The sequence below is a fragment of the Panthera uncia genome (genome assembly GCF_023721935.1).
Source record: "Panthera uncia isolate 11264 chromosome B2 unlocalized genomic scaffold, Puncia_PCG_1.0 HiC_scaffold_24, whole genome shotgun sequence".
Classification (NCBI taxonomy): Eukaryota; Metazoa; Chordata; class Mammalia; order Carnivora; family Felidae; genus Panthera; species Panthera uncia.
Window position 1 is genome coordinate 111,147,631 of NW_026057580.1, and position 8,390 is coordinate 111,156,020.

Consider the following 8,390-nt stretch of genomic DNA (forward strand, 5'->3'; position numbering starts at 1 on the left):
GAACCTTGCACTGTGTTTATGGATCCCACAGGACTCTAGGTTGATAATTTTTGTGTAGCACAGTTTGTAAGGCAAAGAATACTTTCTTTCTCAATTTTAATTCCTCTGTTTACAACTTTTGTTTTGACTTGAGAAATCTTCACCAATGTCTACAAACTTCATTGTTTCCTAATATTAATATCCATAGAAGAATGATAAAGTACAATTATGAGGGGACTAATATGAAACTATACAAATGTCCAGGTTTTCAGTATAGTTTTATTTAAAAAACAGACTAAGAAAAAAATTTGATTTTATCCAGAGACTCTTTTTTTGAAAATATAAGTGTTGCATTTCATAATGAAATCAATGCTAAACAAAGATCTGTTGTTTTTGTTGTCTGAACTGATTTGGATAAATTTCTGGAGGACAAACTTTGGTTAGCAGTACAGACAGATGATGACTTACTCAGCACTGGTTTTCTCAGAAATGTAGCATAGCACATTCTGCTAACCAAGGCAATACCATCATGGTGATGGGACTATGAGTGTATTGCCTTTTCATGTTATTTTGAAGTCCTGAACTTCAAATGCCAGTGTTGAAAATATATATGAGTAAATGAGTGATAATCCAACAGTATAAATGTTACTTGAGATCTAGTACATCATGAAATGCTTATTGCCCAAAGCTAAAGAAGAAAAGGGGCAAAGAAGCCAGTGAAGACTTAATAGTCTTTATTTTGGGTGAGAGACTATTCAAAGTATTGGGCCTCGTTTTGTTCTTGTCCCTGTGAGATTTGGAAAGAATTTGGGAAAGGAAGCAGCGTCTAAAAGAAGGAACAAGAAAACCTGTGAAGTTAGCTTTACAGAAGTGGGCGTATCTCTGCAGAGAAGGCAGAGGGGCAACATAGAGAGCGGCCTCGAGAATCTTGTGGGTGGTGATAACAAGCCATGGCCAGGTGTTCTCCATGTCAAGAGGGACAAGAAACAGCAGATGGGTTTATGATGTAACTATAAAATTTTAGATTACAGCAAAGGAAAAGATTAATGGTGAAAAGTTCTTCTAAGAAATGCTGTATTGTCATCCAAAAACATATTTAAAATACAGCTGATTTTCATCTTCCTTGTAAGGCTTTGAGGAAAAGGAATGTATGAGATGACTATGAGATGTGCCTTTGGTGGCATCCCGGCTGGATGCTGGACCCCAGTAACTCTTCATGCTCTTAATGGTGCCTATGATTCCCAAAAAAGAGCCCCCTGTGAGAATGTGGAGACCCTAGAATGGGAAACAACAGAAATCACTATGGAATCACAGAACGTTAGAGGTTGGAGGGACCTTGGTTTTCATCACAATCCTCTGGACCTCTTCATCACACCTGGCATATATTGTAATTAGGTGTTTGTTTGACAACTGACATCCTCTTTAAGTCAGGAGCCAGTATCTTTGTTCCCAGCCCAGTGCCTGGAACTCTAAGTAGTCAACTAACATTTGTTGAATGAACACAGGAAGGAACTCTCTTACTTACAAATGAGGAATCTGAGCTCAGGGAATTCACACAGCTGGTTAGCAGTAAAGGCCTTTCACCCAATCTTTGCTACATTCATCACATTTAATACATTTACTGCAGAGAGGACTAGCCCCCAATTCAACTAAATATAAGTCTTAGTCAAGAGGGAACTGTTTTTTGGGTGAGGTCTAATTTATTTTGAAAGTGGAACCTTAAATTGCAGAGATTTGCCTTTGAATTCCTTACAAATTCAGCTCAGAGTGCATGTGACAGGCCAATACTTTGGAAATATTAACATCTCCCCTCTTTCCCAAGATTTCCTTCTTCTCATTTCCTCTCCACTGACATGGCTGGTGCTTTTGTGTTCATTGTTTCAGGAGGGTGTGGTGGTGTGGAAAGCAGATATCTACCCATTTATTCAGGTATGAACTCATTCCATAGATACTCATCCCATGCTAAAGACCAGCAAAGCACATTTAACACATCTGCAAGTAAAAAAATAAGCCAGCAAGTCTCAGCCTGTCCCTGACCAGGCAGATGATGGCACAGAAAGATGACTTAGTGTACTGGCTCCATTGCAAGAAGGGGAAAGACGGGTGCTTCTCCACGGCCTCTGGAGATGAGATGAGTATCTCATGGGTGAGATGGCCCGTCCCAGATTCCCTCCCACCTCTGTGACCTCTTCTGCCCCTTTGCTGATGTGCCTCTTCAAATGAGTTGGGGAAAGCTAGACAGCCCTGAAGTTTGGCCCTAGACCCTCCTCCTTTCCCACACTGTGCAATGGACTGGATGTTTGTGTGCTTCCATAATTTGTGTTGAAAGTGTGGTCCAATGTGATGGTGTCAGGAGGTAAGGCCTTTGGGAGGTGATTAGGTCATGAGGGTGGAGCACTTGTAAGAAGAGATGCCAGGGAGCTTGCTCTCTCTTTCCCCTGCCATGTGAGGACACTTCCAGAAAATGGCTGTGTCTAAGCCAGAAAGAGAGATCTCACCCAACCATGCGGGCACCCTGATCTCAGAACTTCCAGCCTCCAGAACTGTGAGAAATAAATGCTTATTGTTTAAGCCACCAGTCTGTGGCTGTTATAACAGCCTGAATGGACTCATATACATTCTACTCTCCACTCTGCACTGAGAATAGGAAGGAAGACTTTGAGGAGAGCTGAGGGCAGAGCTCTATGGAAAGGGATAGTTTGCTCAAAAATAACATCCTATCCTCGTGATGCTTGCAAATCTCTGTGGAGTTAGCTTCTTTCTGTGATCTAATTCATTCCTGTTTCTAATCATTCTTTTAAAAATGTCCAAGAATCAATTTTCCATTATTTACATTACCATTTTTCATGATTACTGGTAACTCAGCAGCCAAGGATAGCACAATTATAAATGTTTAATTTTGTTTAGATTTAATTTTGTTTCAAGACCCTGTGCTTTGATACCCTACATAAAAAAAAATTTTTTTTGGAAACCATGTGCCAATTTCAATTAACTTGTGGGAGATATTCTTTTTTCTTTTTTTTAATTTTTTAATGTTTACTTATTTTTGAGAGAGAGAGAGAGAGTGCAAGCAAGGGAGGGGAAGAGAGAGAGGGAGACACAGAATTCGAAGCAGGCTTCAGGCTCCAAGCTGTCAGCATGGAGCCCAATGCAGGGCTCGAACCCACGAACCGTGAGATCATGACCTGAGCTGGAGGTTGGACGCTTAACCGACTGAGCCACCCACACACTCCAGGTGAGATATTCTTAAATGAAATATAGAATGTTTTGATTTCTATGAATTGCTGAAAATATCTTTTTGGTTTCTGAGTAAATAGATGTGTGTTCTTCACTGAATATTTAATTGGATGTCCTTTGGAGATAAACCATTTAACTCCATTTGATTCAGTTTGATTTGATCCAGTTCAACTTAGCTCAATTCCATCATGTTTATTAATATTTATTATCACCTTCATTCATATATAACAATTTGTTAGCAATTTCTATCACAGTCCCTAAATTTGAAAACTCATTGTTTAATTGGGAAAAAAAAAAAAAAAGACAATTTCAAGATAATTTAAAAGCCAAAGCATGGTTCTTGGGAGAAGCAGGGATGACATAATTAAAGCCATCATACCACACTCCCCTCCCATGTCCATGGCAGACATTGCTAATCATTGCTGCATTATCTCTGTAGTCAATGGCATCTCCAGGATCTTTCTCAGTTAGTCACTACCAATCAATCAGTATTGGTATGTTACCTAAACCCTTTATCCATCCTGGAATAAATTCTATAAATTCTCAGATGGATTCCAAACTAGAGAATTTCATCTGGGTCTGGGCCTGCAGGCTTTGTCTTAAGAAAATAAAGTAGCTTGGTAATTACAAGGATTTATTGGTTGAGCATGAATTAAAACAACATGAATCTTTACTGATTTTTTTCCAGTCAACTCAGAGCATAGATTCCTACACTATTGCAAAGAAACATTTGAGAAATTAATCAGAGTTTTGAAATCTGAAATAGAGATTAAAATTTCAAAATCTGCAAAGTGCATTGAAACTCAGGAGAGCAAGATTCCATTGTGCTTTGCCACTAATTATTTGTATAATCGTGGATGATTCTCAACCTTTCTGTACATTTGAGTTTCACTATGAGGGTTAGGAAGTGAAATATTTTTAAAACATGTCTTTCAAAATGATCCAAATTCAGCACCCTAATAAAATAATAAAAATGCAATGTTTCCTGATGGAGCTGAGGCTTGAAGCCTGAGCCCTGACCCCCATTGGCTTCCCCTCAGCCTCCACCTCAGTCTCGTGGAGACCCCTGGAATGTTTGCAAGGAACATCAGCAATTTGAAGAACACATTTTTAAAACTCCTAGACAAGAGATTCTTGGGATATCCTTCCAGCTCTACACATGTTAATGAACATAAATCAGCTAGAGGTAATTCATACAATTATGCTGAGCGTTGATAAAAATAACAAACTCTGGGAATCATTCATATTAGGGGAAAATTTGAGCAGCTGGAGCACATAGTCAGTTCTCGCCTCCATTTAGGGCCATTCACTTCCTCACCCACTCTCGAGGTCCTGGTTTTGGACCTTCTGTACGGTCCATCTGATTGTTTGCATATCACTTTGCTCTCACTGCCACGTGACAGTGTGAGATCATCTCTGTGTACATAAAACGAGAAGAATGAATAAACTTCTAGTGGACTTGGAGGCCAGATTGTTAGCTCCAGTCTGTTTTTAGCATTTTGACATTTTCTTCTTGACACCAGTTCAGTAACACATTAAAAGATTTTCCAGGGGCTGTATTAATCATAATGCCATAAAACAGACTTACTGGATCCTGCACTTCATTGAACTATTAAGGTCATATATATATATACATACACACACACACACACACACACACACATATAATATATATGTAGAATATATATATAGAATTTATATATAAAGTAGAATTTATATATATAGAATATATATAAAGAAGAATATATATATGTATATATATATATATAGAGAGAGAGAGACAGAGAGAGACACAGAGACAGAGAGAGAAAGAGAGAGATAGAAGTAGAATCTTTGTGCTCTAATAGTAGCAAAACAGGTGTCTGGTGATTTGGTTTTTCTAGGGTCTAGAGTTGCTTAGGTCTTGACCTGGCTGGGGGAGTGCTAGAGAGCCTTAACAGGTTACTTATGTCCTGTCATTTATAGATTCAGTCCTGCTGGATTTGAAGTTGGAATCACACAAGGAAAAAAAAAGACAAATTAAATCATTTAACAAAATTCTCCTTTTGATTGTTCATTCAATAATAACTAAAGAGAACTCTGGACATCCCTTCTGGGATAAACTTTCACAACAAATTTTTCAAGCTCTTGGGTTCTAAAGAAACTGGATCACTTACAGGGGATCCGAGGCCTCACAAAGATTCTAGAAAGTAGCAAAAAGAACAAAAAGATAAGTTTGGACAACATCCAACAGGACTGGAACCCAATGTCGGCAATACTCATTTGTACTAGAGGTGATGAGCATTAAAAAAAATTTTTTTCTAGAAATTGTCTTTAAGAGGGCAAGAGTCAAAGTGAATCAGAATACACTGGGCTCTACTTAGGAAGAGGGATCTTGGAGCTGGAGGATATATCAGGCTTATTCTCACCTGCATTTTTTTCATTTGGTCTCCCTACTGACATTCTTCCAGCTCTCAGGCACTGTGTACTACCTTCTCGATGGGCTGAGACTTCAGTGGTCATGGACCTTGTCTCTTGTAAGTGTCTTATAGTCTAAGGCAGTTCTCAGCAGCTTTAAGAAATACCCCTCTTGGCCCACCTCAAACCTTCTGAATTGGAATTACTGAAGGCAGCTCCTAGAAATAAGTATTCCTTAAATATTGGCGGGGTGGAGGGCACCTGGGTGGCTCAGTCAGTTGGGTGTCCGATTTCTGCTCAGGTCATGATCTTGAGGTTGTGTGTTTGAGCTCCATGTCGGGCCCCGTGCTGACAGCTCAGAGCCTGTAGCCTGCTTTTGATTCTGTGTCTCCCTCTCTCTCTACCCTTCCCCACTCATGCTCCGTCTCTCTCTTTCTCAAAAGTATACATTATTTTTTAAATTTATTTTGAGAGAGAAAGTGCAAGCAAGGGAGGGGCAGAGAGAGACAGGGGCACAGAGACAGGGAGAGAGAGAAAGAATCCCAATGTGGGGCTTGAACTCACAAACCGTGAGATCACAACCTGAGCTGAAAAGTAAGAGTCAGATGCTTAACTGACTGAGCACCCAGTGTGGTGCTCGAACTCACAAAACTGCGAGATCATGACCTGAGCCAAAGTCAGACGCTTAACCAATGGAGCCACCCAGGTGTCCCCATTTATGACGTGCTTTTCTAATCTCTGCTGATGCTGATGTAGGATGTGTGTTGCTATGATGATTAGGGGAAGGAGGTAAGGATTAGGAGTGGAGGTTGCAAGGTGGAGAAAGGTACCGACTACATAAACTTTTGTCAAGGTGACACTTGACATCGCTTGTCAAGTGCGATGACTTGTGAGTAGGCATCGCTTGTCACTTTGCCTGCTCAACAGGGGCCACAGGTGTCTGCTACTGCCCAGGCTGAGAGCCCGTCTCACTGTCTGTCTTACATTAGCCTGGATCTCAAAGGACAACAGGTAATGAGGAGTTTCCCTGGTGATAATTTTATAATGTGGCAACAGTCAATCAGGCCACCACTTTCCATCACATATTACTTTCTAAATGACTAAATTACTTACTAAATTCTGCCATGGGCAATGTTCGCCCAGCACCAAGGCAGTCAAATACTGAAAACATCAGTTAGTCTGGTTATTTTACGTAGTACAGAGTCCCAAACTCAATTGTTGGATAGAACTGGGTACTTTTCAGTTGGCTCTCTTTAGTGTGATATACCCAGGGCCAAGGCAAATGTACAAGATCTTGCAGGTTTTGTACAGTTTGCAAATAATTATAGGGCCCAGAAGGTGGCAAAACAAGTCAGTGTAGGACATGGGCTAACTCAACAGGAGCAACTGAGGCAGGAAGGCACAGGTAGTCGTTCAGGTTTACAGCAGTCAAGGCAGGTGAGAGGTCTGGAGGCTGACAGCCAGGCTAGGCCTGCACTCGCAAGTCAGAAGCAACTAAAGTCAGTAACCAAGACAGAGGCCAGGAGCCAGGATCCCCGGAGGTCGGGGTCAAACCTGTGGGTAGGAGTCCGGGGTTTAAGATCATGACCGATCTCAGAGGCCAGCCCAAATTCAGAGTCAACCAATACTGCACATCACAGGTGCCAAGCACCTGCACCATATAGTTAATCCCCACCACAGTTACAGAGTAGGTGTGACCCATAGCTGAGGTGGGGCAACAGTTCCAGAGAACAGTGGGAGTAGAAAGTAGTAGAAATTTGTTGAGTGTAGGCACTCACTGTATTAGCATATATTGTTTCGTTTGGTTTTCAAAATTCAAGGCATACTTACAAATGCCGCCATAGAGCAGGATTGTGCCAGGTGCAAGGGATTTAAAGATAAATAAAACCTTGTCATCACCCCCTGACCTCAGAGGCTAGAATGGTCGTTCTCAGATGGAGCGATTTTGCCTCCCAAGGGACGTTTGTTTGGCAACAGTTTTGGTTGTCACCCCTAGGGGAGGGGGCGAAGGCCAGGGATGATGCTAAATATCCCACAATACATAGGACAGCCCCCACAGCAAAGAATTATGTGGCCCACAGTGCCAGTAGTAGAGAGATTGAGAAAGCCTGGTTGGGATGGTAGAACGCTCACGTACCTCTGTAAGTGCAATACAGTGTTAGGTGTGGGATGGGACTACCCACGATGCAGTGGGGATTCCGTAAGCAGGAAGGTCACATCTCCTGTGTGGGAGGGAATGGAAGGCGCTCAGGAAAGACTTCTGGAAAAGGTAGGTCTTGAAAGAGAGCAGGCGTTGCCCTGGCAGATGGGGTGCGCAGGGAGGCAGCTGTATAAGACCAGGGGCAAGGGATATGCCATGGCATTTTGACTTAGACAGTTACACTGTCTAAACCAAAATAGGGGTTTTTTGGCCAAGTTTTCGTTTTGGCACATTAAGTGAGAAAACATTATAATCAAAGAAATCCCCATTATCGATTCTGAAGCATGTTTTCACCACTCACTATTGTTTGGTTCACTTCGATGGGTTGAGGTCAAGACAATGAGGTTGACTTTCCCACTTGGGAGCTCCGAGCTTTCCTCTGTGAAGTGCAGAAAAGTGAAGTAACTGCACAGTCAGCTTCCTCGGCCAAGGAGGGCATAATGAAATCAAGAACCTATAAAATATTTTTGGAATTTGCTGGAACTTCTTGCATTTTTACCTAGGGCTGTCACTTTGCTAACACTTTCTCACTTCAGTCCTATCCCACAGAATTAGTCAGCTGAAGCGAGCCAGCCCT